Source organism: Sciurus vulgaris, assembly GCF_902686455.1.
Source record: "Sciurus vulgaris genome assembly, chromosome: 5".
Classification (NCBI taxonomy): domain Eukaryota; kingdom Metazoa; phylum Chordata; class Mammalia; order Rodentia; family Sciuridae; genus Sciurus; species Sciurus vulgaris.
This window is the reverse complement of record NC_136465.1, coordinates 36,906,712-36,922,474: the sequence shown is the minus strand read 5'-3', so window position 1 is coordinate 36,922,474 and position 15,763 is coordinate 36,906,712. Positions and strand designations below refer to the sequence as shown.

Here is a 15,763-nt window from a genome sequence, read left to right as displayed (position 1 = left end):
CTTCAGGGACGAGATGATAAAGTGACTAACCCTTGAAGACTGGGATGATCCAAACAGGGCAGTTCCAGTAAAGAAAACCAGAAAAAGAAAGACTTAAACGTGGGAATCAGGTGTTTGGGGTCATAGCTAGAGAAAGCAAGCAGCAAAGACTCACAAAATGTCTTGAAAAAAACAAGTTATAACAGATTTTTTTATGTTAGTAGTAGATTGATTTTTCACTGCCCCACCAAATTCCAATATCAAACAAAATATTTCCAGAACCTCCTTCTCCCCCAAATTGAAGTCTGATATTCACAAAACATTTACATATTTCTAAACTTTCCATCCGGGTTTTCGAAAACTGATTTTTAAGATCCACACAATGACTCGCCTCTTCAGGAACTGTCTAACCCATGTGTTTCCTGACAGGAGCTGTAATCTGGCAACACCAGTGAGCAGAGATTCCACGCTCAAGACAGAATTAGGGGTAGGAATGAGTAAAAGCGAAAAGTCAAGCTGTTTTCCTTCCAAACTTTTCCCTAAATTTATACAGATTCTGTGGGTGTGATTTTTACAGGACAACCTTTTCCACTTCTGTATCCTGACTTTCAAATCTACTTCCTGGCAGCCCTTGGGCACAAACATCTCCCACTGAAACACCCCTCCCTCCGCTGTCCTACCCCTGCCCCTCCCACCCAGCGGCTGAGGCCTGAAGTTGAGTCTAGTCCTTGTGCCACTGCCTTGGGATCTGACCCCCACCCCCCCCCCAATCTCGTTGTTTCCCCTAAGGCCAGCAAGGATCTAAAAGCCAGAGGGCACAACTGAGAACTATTTAATTACACACTTCTGATAAAAAAAAAAAAAAAGTTACTAAAAATGCAGAGCAGCCTGTTTCAACAACCTTTTAAAATGCATTGCATAGCATTCTTATTCAGTGTCCCCTGCCATGGTGACTTTCCCAAATGAATTAATGGTGGATCAAGTGACACAGAAACCATAACCAATTCCCTATTCTTGCAGGAGGACCCTTAATTACTGCTTTTCAGTTGAGAGTGAAGTACATGACTAATTTCTTTTCAATGAACCATTGGTCTAGGATGAAAGAGATGTTTTCTACCCCAGCTAATTTCAACCAACAGACATCAAGGCATCAAGTATGCAGCCCTCAAGTACCTTTATGTAACTTCACACAAAGAGTGACTAGTGACTGAGCCAGACCAGCCCTGTGCACCAGGCCTGAGAGCAGGACCAACAGGGAAGTCAGTCCCAGAGTCGGAGCCCAAGGACTACCATCACCACCGTCTCCCAATCCTGGCCCTCAGGCCTCACTGGACACCTGTCTTCTCTAAAGCAAAAAGGAGACAACTCTAGCTCTATTTCACAGCCCTAGGGGATTCAGAAAACAATACAACACCACAGTAGTAATCTCTCCATGCATCTAGACTGCACTACAGCCAACTGAGTTTTAAAACCCTGTCTGCTTGTGTTTGGCCAATGGGAGATACAAAAACTGATTATGAAAAATGGAGTTATTTCTGTCATACCCAACTAAAACAGAGTCAAGGGGCCACAGGGTAAAACATTCAAGTCACAAACACCTGATCCAGGAACTGTTTCCCAAAACTAATCCAAAACCACAATGGCCCATTGTGACTTTAGGGTGAACTATACTTAGAAAATGCTGCCACTTGCCAATCAGAGCTCTCCAGCTCCCATAAGACACTGCCAGTGCCAATGAACTTTTTTTCAATACAATCCATGTAGCTTTTCTCATTCTTGATAAAAACCCCAGACATTCCCTTTGTTCTTCTAACATCCTTGAAGCCTTCCGGGTCTCCATATATGTCCCGTCATGGAAACATTATTCCCAAATAAACATTTGCTTGGAGATTTATGCCTCTGTATCTTCAGTAACTTTTAATTACAGTTTCAACACTAAAACTTTTAATTATAGTTAGAACACTGTATTTGGCCCAATTTTCTACCATGTGTTAAAAAAACAGGTCAGCAGAAAAGCAAATAAGAATGCACAGAGTGACCCTAGATACCTTATTAGGGGTGGAAGTGAGATTACTTCTCAGAAACTAGAAATAGTACTTTCTCCCTGAGGCATGTGCCCAGGGCCATGTAAAAGTCTATTGAGGTCCCAGAAATAGCCACACTCAGCATAACTCCAGCAACAATGCACTAAGTGGTATAAAATGCCAGTCCTACCCCAGTCTTGCAACTGCATGAGCAGGTGAACAGGCACAATAATGCCCAGTTACAGAATCAAATTAGAAAATGTCTGTGAAAACACTCAGCCCTGTGCTTAACACATAGCAGGTGCTCAATAGTTGCTCACTTTTCTTCCTGTCTCTTACAAAATTCATTACAATTAGGATCATTTATGTGCTTTGGGTTGCAAGTAACAGAAACCCCAAGTCACACTTTAAAAACTACAAAGAATTTGGGGCTGGGGATGTAGCTCATTGATAGAGCACTTGCCTAGCATGCACGAAGCCTTGGGTTTAATCCCCAACACCACAAACACACACACACATAAATGGAGAGAATCCGTTGACTCGTATAACTGTGAATTCCTGAGGTAAGGCTGAAAGCAGCAGGTACTTGTCCCAGTGTTCCAGATAATGTGAATAGGGATTGATTTCCATATGGAATTTTAAATGTGTTATGTTACTACATTAGTCCATTTCTATTACTATAACAAAATACCTGAAGATGAGTAACTTAAAAAGAAAAGGTTTGTGTATCTCATAGTTTTGGAGATGAAAAAGCCAAACAGCATAGTGTGGGCTCTGTTGAGAGCCCACCTGCCTGCGTCACATTATGGTGGATGGCATCATGGCAGGAGCATGAATGAAAGGAAGAGATCACATGACAAGAAAAGGAGCCAGAGTGACTGGAGTCCCACGGGAACTACCTTAATCTCTTCTGAGAGCTTGCCTGATGATAAGCAAGGCAAGTTAACACGGAATAAATGAACATGTGTGTGTATTTGTGGATTACAGAGTGATAGTGTGGTATTTCAGTATATGCATACAAGGTGTGATGCTCAAATCAGGGCAATGAGCCTAGTTCTTCTGAAATATATAATAGATTATTACATAGTAAAGTGGCCCCACTCTGCTGCAGAACACTGAAACTCATTCCTCCCATCTACCTAGATTTTGATACCCATTGTGCAAACTCCTTTTATCCCTCCTCCTGCTACCTTTCCAGATTCAATCACTATATCTATTCTGTTCTACTTTGAGATCAACTTTTCCAGCATCCCCACGTGAGAGAATTCTGTGCCTTGCTTATGTCACTTAACAATGCCCTCGAGTTCCATTTATTTTGCAGCAAATGACAGAATTTCACTTTTTAACACAGGCCCCACCTCTTAGCATTGCCACGATGGGAACCAAGCTTCCAACCTGTGAACCTTTGGAAAACACACTGAAAACCATCTCTGAACCACAGCAGTTACCTGTACCAGTGACTTATAGATTAATATAAAAATACAAGGGAGACCTGTAGCCAAGAGCAAGGAAACCAGGGAATATCAGTCATCTTGCTTACCGGAGTTTTCTAGTTACATGTAACAGCACTAGTGGTCTGGAAGTTGGAAAAGCCTTCAAAGGAGGGAAACGCAATAAAACAGCAATGGAATAAGACATAACCTTCTCATGTTCATATGTGAATACATTACCAGTGAAACTCCACATCATGTGCAGCCATATGAATGGGATCCTAATTAGGATAAGTTAGACTTCTTGTGCACATAAGATGTCAAAATACGCTCTACTGTCATGTATATCTAAAAAGAAAAACAACAAAAAGCATCCTAGAATGTTGCCACCCACAGATATTTATTACCGCCAGGGCAACAGTTGCGCGGGTATTTATCAGTGGTGGACTGGAAACTGAGCTACTTCTATTTCTGAGCTGCTTCTTTACTTACTTGTTTATAGAGGATAGAGGAAATGAGGCTTACTTGCTTTGAGAGGGGAGGGAGAGAGAGAGAGAGAGAGAGAGAGTGAGAGAGGCTTTGCATAAGAAAGACTGTATATCTTCTTAGTTCAGCTGCTTTCTTCTTAAAGGTGCGACCTGCATCCTGTGAACTAAGGGTGTGTCTATCTAAGGTGCTTTGGTGATGTGTTCTGCGTACTGCGATCTGCCTATCTGTGATCTGCAACCTAAAGGTGTGTTCTCAGTTCTCCGCTCTGCATTCCGCCGCTGCCCCTACTCGCTGCTTCTATCTGCTTGCCGCTTCTTCTTCTTCCTTTCTGCTAATGGCTTCTCTGCTTCTTTCTACTAGCTGCTGCTCTTACGGTCGCCCTCTTCTAGGGCCCGCTTATATCACCTCCAGGAGGCGGAGAGTAGAGCCACGCCTCTTATGCAAAGATTAGGCAAGACGCTGGATCTCCGAGCAGGCACAATCAGGAGTGCTCCAGAACACACGCGCATGCATTTTGTGCGTGGAGGATAAATCACCTGAGTGTGCTTATGTCAATTAACCTCCTCGCTGCGGATGTGATCAGGCGCCGTTCTGGCGCCCTCTGCATGGCACAGCCCCCAACACTAGAATTTACACTTTTGCCAAGTTATACTTTAAATGTCCATAGAAATTCTTTTGGTATACATGAAAATGCTAAATAAAATACAAATGGGAAAAAAAGTAGCAATGGACTAAAAGCTTTTTAAAAGGGGGAAGTAAACAGGCCTTTTCCATGTTCTGTCCCCTTTGCTGTTACTGCAACTCACGATCCCACCACAGTCTTAAAGAACACTGAATATAGAGATTAATGTTTTTAATTTTTCAAAAATAAGAACTTGTATATCTGAAACTAAGTTTCAAAGCATTGCAGATTCAATAACTCACCAAAAACATTTAGTCGTTTCATGATTTGGTTTTAAAAATAACTTATAATGAGCATAAAAAAATATTTAGACATAAATCAGATATAATTTCTCTAACCAAAGAAAAAGATGATAGGCAACAGCCAGGGCAAGGAATACCACTTCTTCGGGCAGGAAAAAAGTAAACATTTATTTCTTACATCTCTTGTTTCTTAATGCTAGTTGGCAAGATAACTGTGGAGAAAATTAGTCAACTTTATAAATGTTCCTATAAAACAGCTGAAATAAGCAAATTGCTATTCTAATCCTCTGGTTGGCACCAAAGCCAAACTGCTTGTTCCTTATGCCTGTTACAACTTAAATCTACTTGATGAAACTCATATGTCTGTAGCAGCAGGTTTGTTTTCAGTGGTAGATTTTTATAACATACTTCTGATTCTCTGTCTAGATTTAAAGTGTGATCTTAGTTAAATACAGAAAAAAAAATTCCATCAAGCTCAAGGTAAATTAGGATACTTTACTTTGAAGTTGGTAAGGTCCCCCAAACAAAGAGATGAATGATTTCAAAGCAAACAGAAATATTTCACAGAATTTAATTCTTCCAGTTACTCTGAATGCTTGCTCATTTGACAAGATGTTTTCAATATGCAGAGCCAGGCTGAATAATAAAAAACGTAAACCTAAAACTTAAATCTGTCACCAATGGGATTATGCCCCAAATGAATGGATTTACCCCTTCATATTCATTTACTTGGCTCAAAGACACTGTCATCATTAAGGACTTCCTTCAAATTTCTATCCATCTTTTGTTGTTGTTGTTTTGGTTTGGTTTGGTTTGTTTAAGGGAGAGGGAAGACACCATAATGACTTTCCAGATGCCATTGAAAGAAGAAGCAAGTGGAAGGGTAGAGATATAGAATGAAAAGCAGAAAACACATGCACGCCAGTGTGATTGAAGAGTCTAAATACATACCCCAAGCTATATCGGTCATATCTTCCTGGGGCTATTTTTTTTCTTCCACCTTCCCTGTCTCTGTCAGGAGCTCTATCCTGTGTCATTCACCCAAGCAAACTAAGAGGCAAAATGAGCCAACAGGGGTTGTTTCTCTGAGTCCAATCAGTCATCACAGCCAGCTGACAGCTCCTTTCACCATCCTCTAACTGTGCCTGACAAAACATGGACACAAGAAATACTGAATAAAGTGCAGGAAGTGCACAAAAGTTTCAAGTACTCTGCTTTAAAAACCATTATGTATTTATTTTTTAAGAATAGGTTATCTTTTGTTTGAATCCCAATTTGAACAAATGAACTGCAAGTGAACACAAACAATATTGGATATTAAAAAACTGGCAATAGTTTTATGTGGGATAATAGCATTGAGGTTAAACTGGGAAAAAGTCATCTTTTAGAGATGTATTTACCAAGTATTTCCATTGAAGTTATATGATATCTGAGATTTTTTTTTTTCAATATAATCCAAAATGGGGACAGAGGAGTAGGTAGTAGTACAGACGAAACACACACACACACACACACACACACAAAGGTCATTTGTTGATTGCCATGGAAGCTAAGTAAACAGGAATTGATTATGTCATTCCCTCTACTTCCACATGTCTGATATTTTTCATGACCAAAAAAAAGTGTTTTTTTTTATCTTACTTAAGCACTGTAGAAGTACAGAAGCTGCAGCCAGAATTTCTGAGTTCAACTACTAACAAGGTCACAGCGAGGTGAACTTGGGCCACTTACTTAACTACTCTGGGCCTCAGTTTTCTCATCCACTGCTACCGAGGGTACCTACTTCAAAGCTTCATGGAGAAGGCTGAATGAGTAACATTATATGTACTCATATAATATTCCAGTGCCTGGAATATCATAAGTACTTACAAATTTTTTATTACTATTGCTACCATTACCATGAACCCCCTTAACTCCTTCTTGTGTTATTATTACCTGTTGAGCAGTAAGCTCCATTCTGAGGATGGAGAACATAAAACACAGTCTCTGTTGAGGGTCTTTTGTGCAGCTGGGGATTAGGGCATACAGGGAAATCAAGAAATAATATTTGCCTAAACACATTCTATGAACTAGAACGGTGCAGCCCCTTCATGTGTTTTCTTTTGACAAAGCCTTACCAAGACCTGCAGGATGGATTCATAGTGGGGAAGAGTGAAGGAGAGGGAGATGGGCACAGCCCAGCGAGCAGCAGCCCAGGGCCATCTGACAGCAGGCCCTTGCTCTCTCCACAAGCTGGTAGCTTGTATATGAGAAGGATTTGGTAGTATGGATAATAAAAACCATAGAAATAGCAGAGAGGGGAGCTCTTACTGAGCTGGGGAGGTCAGGCCAGCACCACTAAGATGCACCACAAGGACAGTGATGGGGTCAGGGGTACCCTGAGCCATGAGCTGACGTGGGCTGGAGAGGCGTGCCCTGGCATGAAAGAGCAGGCCATTCCAGAGGCAAGAGGGCTCACCACCCGGACAGGGAGAGGTAAGGCCCGGGGAAGCTGCTAAGGGTCAGGACAATAAGTGACAATCGGAACAGAAAGAAGGGCCCAACTGGAAAGGCAAAAAGAACAAAAGTTGTTCTATCCTGACAGCCAGTGGGGTCGTTTTTTTCAAAGGAGGTCCTCAGTACAAATGCACCAGAATCAACCAGGTAACAAATGGAAATGCAGATTCCCAACCCTACTCTGGCCTCCTGAGTCAGAGGGACCCCCAAAGTGGAGTCCAGGAGTCCATGTCATTAATATGCTCTCAAGTGAATCCGTCACGCACTGAAAACGCAGAACTGCTAGATTAGATGAAGAGGAAGGAGCAGGGGAAGAAGCCAGATTACCCAAAGGACTCAGTGGCTGGAAAGGATGTCCAGCCCAGTGAGCCATTACTTCTCCGATCTTCTCCCTGTCCACCACACCAAGTGCCATTATCATGGCCAGAAAATCTCCCTCAGGAGCTGAGGCAGCTTTCCAGGGCTCACTGCTCTGGTCGAAACCCCTCTGCCTGCTCTCCTCCTTGAGCAAGTCAGGCCCAACACCTCCTCATTCCACTCCACTTAATGCTGCCCGAAGGTTAAGGTTGATCCATCCCAAAGCTAACCCCAGAGAATAACAACATAAGCAAGGGTTCAGGGTTTTAGAGTGAGAAAACAGGGGGACACAGAGGAAGTGGGAAGAACCATTCAACCCAGGCCAAAGGGTAGAGACTACAAGGCACCTAGGCTGAAAAATCCAAACAGCTTCCTACCACCAACTCCCGCAAAGGCTGCCAACAGACCTGTGGTGAAGTCTACCTCCATTCTGCTCAAGGTGCCTAATGCACCATGCAAGCCACCTTTCACTGTACAGGGATGATCTGACCTCTGCCCGCCCCAACAGGAACATAATGCAAGCCAGAAATGGGTCGGCTGTCGACAGGCCCTGAGCTGGCTTGCTCCCATCGCTTGGAGGCTTTCTCCCCGTTCCTCCTTCCTCAGGCTGCCTCCTTTCTTCCTCACTCATAGCTTCTCCATCTCTTCTATGAATAAGAAGCTCAAGATCATTAAAGAAAAGAATGTCCCAACTACCTCAATCTGCCCTGCCCATAGTTGACCTCCTGACACCATGGAATGACCCTCACTCCTACCTCCACCTCTACTTAGCAAATGTCTTTGATGTGCATTTTTAGCAAATGCCTTTGATGTGCAGTTAGTTCCCTTGGTCCCTAAGAGACAAGGATTATCCACCATGTTTCACCCCTTGTCCCCAAGCCTGAGGCCTTGTGAGGAGAGAAGAGACATGGAGAGCATTCTGGATCTGCAGTCCAGGAAGAGACAGACTGGTTTCCCACCCAACAACTCGTTTTGGCACTTAGCCCCCTACCACAGTCTACCCTATGGTTCCTGGTGAAGCCACAGGCCTCTGAGGACCTGGAACCACATGTGACATTGTATCCTTGGTGATGCTTAAAACTTGTGTATCACATAACATGCACTAAAATGCTTGGTTCAAATATTTCTATTTCCATAAAATATACATTTTTCTCTTTGCTTCCCTCTGAAGCCTACGCCACAAGTCAATGAATATAACTTTTGATTACAAGTTTGTTCAGAAATAACTTTTTCTTCTACAATCACATCAGAATATCTTATAGTTGTTTGGGAAGCTCCCAAACCTTTTTGAGAAGGCTGACGATTCCATTTTACTCTTTGCTATGCATTTCATTTTAGATGTAACTGAAATTTACCTCAGGAATGTACCCATGGTTCATGGCCTTGGATAATAAAACAGGTTTTAATGAAAGTAGAATAATTTATATTAAAATAAATTATTTTAGGGAGCATCAGGCAGTAGTAAGACTATTTTAATAGCTTTATGACCCAGAAAATAAAAAGTAAAGTTTATTATGAGAATATCACTGTTTAAACTCTCCTATTCTGGCCAGTCTCAATTGATTACCAGATTGTATTAATCTCAAATTATTTTCAAGTAGGTGAGAGCTTATGCCATAAAGCTAAAAAAAAATTACACAAAACTGTTCAATTTTATTTTAACACTTGACGCTTTCTCCAAGTTTGCAATAACACAGCAAAAGACATCTTGTAAAAACCACTTCTCACTAAAAGTTCAGTAGCTGATTTTACAAGATACATGGCTATACATGTCTGCATATCTTGGAGAAAGATCGAGACCCGGGGCTGCATTTGAGGCACAAGGTTGTATTGTTGTTGTACCATCTTTAAAGTATGGTGTACACCACCCTGTATGGTAGTTAAAATGTGCCAAAGAACCAATCCTTGCCCTGGAGCATTTATAATCTAGAAGCACAGATGGGAAGAGCCAAGGAAAAACCCAGGGTAGTTGTGGAAGTTGCTAGAATTGAAAAGCCTGCTCCTCAGGTAAAATTTCAAAGCTGCTACAGCTGTCCACCAAACTTGGGGACTTGGGGAGAGTGAAATATCTTTAGGCACTGCTGTCTCTGGTTTGAGAGTTCTGAACACATGCTTTGCTGTAACCCCTCGTGAGTCAAATGTCTGGTGACTCAAGAGAACCACTCTGACTAGGAAGAAAGGGCAGAGTCACAGAATACCACAGTCCCTCCTTTTCCAGATCTGTGAGACTAAAGGATATAATGGGCGAGGAGGAAAGAAAGCCTTTGATTGCACAATCTGCCTTTGATGACTACTTTGACAGTCATGGCCTCTACATGATGTTTTAAAAAGAAAAAGGAACATTATTAGATCACTGTAGTCAAATTCAGTGTCAGATGCCTATAATCCCAGGGGCTCAGGAGATTGAGGCAGGAGGATCACGAGTTCAAAGCCAGCCTCAGCAACTTAGGGAGGCCCTAAGCAACTCAGTGGGACCCTGTCTCTGAGTAAAATATTAAAAAGGGCAGGGGATGTGGCTCAGTGGTAAAGCATCCCAGGGTTCAATCACTGGTATCCGCCCCCCCAAAAAACTGTATTCAAAGAAAAAAAAAATGATTGAATAAGGTTTGAAGACCACCTGCGGGTTGCCCACAGAGCCAAAGCATGTACATCTGTGAGAGGAAATACACACCGGTAGGAGGTCCTCTGACTGCAGAGTTGGGAGGATCTGGGCTGAAGTCTCAGCAGTAGCACTCTTTACCCAGCTGGCCTTGGATAAGACACATAAACCCTCTAAACTTCAGCCTCTCACAAAACAGAGATAATAAGAGAAACCTCACTGAGTTTCTGCAAAAATTAAATACCTAATGTAGTCATGCATGGCTTAACAGCAAGGAAGCAGACTGAGAATGTATCATTAGCTAATTTTGGCACTGTGTGAACATCAGAGTGGACTTATACAAACCCACATGGTAGGGCCGGCTACACACCTAAGCTGCACAGCACCAATACAGGATATGCAGCCTGTTGCCGACCAGATTGCCATTATGCGCTACATCACTGTATGTAAATGAGATATATCAGAACATAACATATAGTGAATATTCAGTAGATGGCAGCTTGGTAAAGCTCATCTCTTTTGGGGGTGGGGGGTAATCAGGGATTGAACCCAGGGTGCTTAACCTCTGAGCCATATCTCCCCAGTCCTTTTTTTTTTTTTTTTTTTTAAATATATATTTAGAGACAAGGTCTCACTGAGTTGCTTAGGCCTCACTAAGTTACTGAGGCTGACCTTGAACTCACAATCCTCCTGCCTTAGCCTCTTGAGCTGCTGGAATTACCCAAGTGCCGCACCACGCCTGGCTTAAAGTTCATTCTTAAGCAACAATGGGTTCTGGCTTCTCTGCGAGGGTAAAGGAATCCTTTCCAGGTTTGTGGTTTATGGGACTTTGGCCCTCTCTGGCCAGCCTGGGAAAGCCATTATACTCCCATCAAAGACACCACAGTCCCTGCAAAGCTGACCAGAACAGGGAAGGAAACAAATCTGATAGGCAACCATATTGGGGGACAAAGCCCCAAGCCTTGGGCAGGACCTGGGTCAGCCTGGCTGGGGGACCCTATGCAAATCACCTTCCTACACTTCAGGTTCCTACCAGTGAAGGGCTGGGGAGGGGATGCTGAGCCTTAAGGTTCCATCCACTCTAATCTCCTAAACTCCAGCTCTGTGGACTCCAACTACATGGTGACACACTCCTGGAACAAGGATCAGCAACCACCCTGGCAGAACAGGGATGGGGTGCTTTGGTGGGAAGGGGAGATGGAGCAGGTAGTAGGAAGAGAACTAGGATTTTCCGAACAGATTAACAGTCCGCTGTGCTCTGGGCATGAATAATACCAGTGTAATGCTTTCATTTGTGCTTTACGAAGGATCTACCTGCTCACACAGGCCTCCGTCTATTAAAACAGAGGGGGAAATGAAGCCATTATCTGCATTCCATGAAGTGCCATGTAGTTACACATGGGCAGCCAGCCAAGGGAGGGTCCTCACCAAGCCTCTGGGCACAATTCAAGAGCAAAATAAAGTCGTTACACTACACAGGATTAGCATCAGGAAAGGAGGGCCAGGAAGTCAGCAGAACCGTGCACAGAAAATGCTTTAACTTCAGTGTTTTATCTTCTGGTTCCAGGTTAACCTTGAGTGTCTAAAAACTCACTACTGGAATCAGCCAGGTTGACTTCAACCACAACTTATGGTACTCAGCACACTTTGAAACCAAGTAGGGTAATGTCAGTCCTTTGCAAGATACATAACCTAATAGTATAAAATAATCATATACTACACTGTATAAATAAGCAGGCAGACCCAAAGAGGAAAAACAACAACAACAACAACAACAACAAAGTAGCCTGCTTTACTTGTTCAAAATTCAAAGCTTCAGTGGTTGGGGATGTGGCTCAGTGGTGAATTGCTTGCCTAGCATGCACCAGGCCCCAGGTTTGGTCTCCAGCATCGTTAAAAAAAAAAAAGATAATGAATAAATGACTACATTGGTAGTCCCTTTTATAGCATTTAATTCTCCAACAGGACAGCAACATGTCCAAGCCTCAGACCGGTAAAGGGCAGAGTGGAGATGGAAATTCAAATCCACAACAAGATATCCTGGCTGGGCACCCAGGTTTGTCCCCTGACAAAGACATTAATAAGGGAAGTGTCAACAGGAGAGGGAAGAAAAGCAGACAGCTCATGGCACGCCCACCAAGCCCTTCTGTGGAGATAAGGGAGGGCTACCCACTGCCTTGCTACGTGGGGTCCTAAGAATAGGGACCAGCTGTGAACACCAAGGTGAGAGATACGCGTGGAAGCAGCCGATCAGCCTCGTGGACACACAGCATGATTTTAGTCAAGAAATTTTAGATATCTGGAATTTGAGGATTTTTTTAAAACTGTACAACAAAAGCACACTTCACAAACTGAGAATGAGGAAACTATTTTTAAGTCCTACTATCTGACAAATTATAATAAAATAATCATTTTAACCACTAATATCTATTGGGATTTTACTTTAACTTGGATACTTGTGCCACAATTCTTATCCTCTAAGCATTCCAAACCTCAACTATAAAACCATTTTCCAAAACCTTCTCTTATTTGGGAGCACCACCCTGCCACCTTCTCTTCCAGGGGCAGTTTGCATGGGAAAAAAAAAATCACAGCCCTAAAACCAGCAAGGCAAACACAGGAAGAAATGCTGTTTTCCTACTTGTGATTTACTGTGACAAAATGTTTCAAGATTTTTCAACTTGGGTCTTTGAGTAAACATAAAAATAAAAAAATAAACTTCCTCCTTTAATTTTACCTGAAATTTCATAGAAAATTTTGAAGGAATATTTTTAAAGAAAAATATTTTCAGTAACCTTGAAATCTAATTTTTTTTTAAATGCTGAGTATTTTGCTCACCAAAAGTACAATGACAGTTCAAAATCAGGTGTTCTGCTGCTTTTTTATAGTCCAGAAAAAAAAGCCTAAACAAATGCATATACATGAAAGAAAGAAAATACCTGGAAAAGCATGTTTGTTTGATGGAATGTAAATCAGGAGCTCACCACAGTGACCTGTAAAGTACATCTGACGCAGGAATCAATGTCCTATGCCCAAATCTCTTGTGCAGTTCTTTCCAATAACATCAAGGTCTCTCCTCATAAGCTCACAAATGCCACTTTCTACCAGTGTCAAGTGCAGTTGCCTAAATTCACCCAAACTCCGTGAAATATAACTTCTTTAAAATCACTTTCAGGCAGTCTTGAGAATGTCATCCAACCAGAGGTTTTCAATTTGCTTAAAAAAAAATGTATCTAAAAGTGTATGCATTGTAATGTTGGCCTTTTTTTTTTTTTTTTTTTTTTTTGGTGGTGCTGGGAATTGAACTCAGGACCTCACAAATGCTAGACAAGTGCTTTACCACTGAGCCACATCTCCAGCCCCTATAATGTTGGTCTTTATCCCTTGACGTATCCATCTCTGTGCATTCAGAATTTCCAATCTTTCCACCAAATATGCAATGCTTCACTGAAAAATTCTTCAAAAGTGCAAAGAAGTTGATATTTTCTTTGGAGTTCCAAAATAGGACTAGCATGTCTTTTAGATCATAAATCTTGCAACCCTATTTCCCTCTGACAACACATCAAAGGAGGGACCCCATTATCAACAAAGCTGTGTGCACTTTCACACACAATGAACCACTCTTTAATCAGAAATTTGGTCTCCCAGATACTGGGAAGTTTTAGGGGCCAAAGTTTTTTTTTTTTTATTTTTTATATTTTTGGTACCAGGGATTGATCTCAGGGGTGCTTAACCACTGGACCACATCCCCAGCCCTTTTTAAAATATTTTTACTTTAAGACAGGATCTTGCTACGTTGCTTAGGGCCTCACTAAGTTGCTGAGGCTGGCTTTGAACTTGAGATCCTCCTGCCTCAGCCTCCCAAGCCACTGGGGATTATAGGTGTGCACCACCATGCCCCAGTCTACAGTTTAATGACACAGTTCAGATGCCAAAATAGTTGGAAGGTTTTCTATTTTTGTTGTTTGTTTTTGGTTTCGTTTTTCCCCACTGATTCAGTTCATTATTTTCCAAGAATGCTGACATCATTTCAAAGTTTTAACAGTGGTTTCCCATGTGGAAAACAACAGTCCTTCTCTCCTGCCATGACTTCAGGCATATACTACACCCAGACCAGGGACTGAACACAGTTTCAATTTATCACAATTAACGACAAAAGTGATGATTCCATCTGTGGCTGCACCAGAAATTCAGTCGTTTTCAACTGTCATCAATTCAGCCAAATTTCAGCACTATCATCTGGAATTTCTTCTCCATTTCCTCCCCAAAGAGGTTTTGGCAGATGTAAACTGTCAGTTTTCATGAGAATATCTTTAAAGGACTTCTGAACCTTTTCAATTAAAGAATTATTTAATATGAAACTTTCACAGTTTTCTTAGATTTCTGGTAACGCATTCCAGTTCCATTCAGTCTGACAGATGGAGGAAAACTGAATTCCCCAGGGTGAAAAAACACTATTTTTAATAAGGCTTTTATGATTAAGGCAAAATGATATCATTGCTCAGCTTTCAAAACTAAATACAAGAGACTGGGGGTATAGACCTCACCTATCATGCATGAGGCCCTGGGTTCAATCCCTAGCACAGCAAAATAAAAATAAATAAATAGATAGTAAGTAAATATTCATCTTACTCTATATGCTTTTAAATTCACACATAAATAAATAAATAAATAAATAAATTCACACATGACATAAACCTCATGAAATTACTGGTTATCTTCTGAAGTGACCTAAGAATTTTGAGGCTGAGCAGAATGGTACACACCTGTAATCCCAGCAGCTAGGGAGGCTGAGGCAGGAGGATCACAAGTCAAAGCCAGGCTCAGCAACTAAGCAAGGCCCTAAGTAACTTCAAGAGACCGTCTCAAAAAAACATATATATATTAAAAGGTCTGGGGTTATGGCTCAGTGGTTAAATGCAATCTGGTTTCAATCCCTGGTCCCAAAAGAAAAGAATTCTGAGGATTGTTTGGTCAGGCCTAGAGAGTCAGGAAGATGTTGATGTTGGATACTGGAGGCTAATGTTAACTACTTCATCCAATTGCGTCAGCAAAATTTTTGATCCTATGTATCCTAATAAATACAATAGTATAAATGCTTTTAAAAATTTTTAGAAAATGCACATACAACTTGTATAAACGTTGACATTTTCCACTGTCTTCTTAAAAAAAATAGAAACTCTTCAGTTTCCTTTTTATTTAATTTAAGATACACATTTATTCCTGCCTGGGGGTGACCCAATATGGCAACCTACAGTGACTTAGAGACATGATATTGACTACCACAGGTTGAACATTAACAATAACGTCCATTAAGGCCTGTAGTTATTATTTAACTTCACATCGTTTCCTCTAAACTGTAAGAAAAAGACCTCTTTTCCCCCTAACAAAAAATGTTCTGTGATCAGTTTCCTTTCTCTCATGTCAAAGAGCTAAACAGACCAGTCTACCTGGATAATTTCATA

At 41.6% G+C, this 15,763-nt stretch overlaps 1 protein-coding gene across 6 annotated transcripts in view; it reads right to left on the bottom strand.

The window, feature by feature from the left end:
- The window catches only part of STOX2 (storkhead box 2), a 216,699-nt gene that overhangs the window by 181,451 nt on the left and 19,485 nt on the right, over positions 1-15,763 (bottom strand). The gene's annotated exons all lie outside the window — the stretch shown is intronic.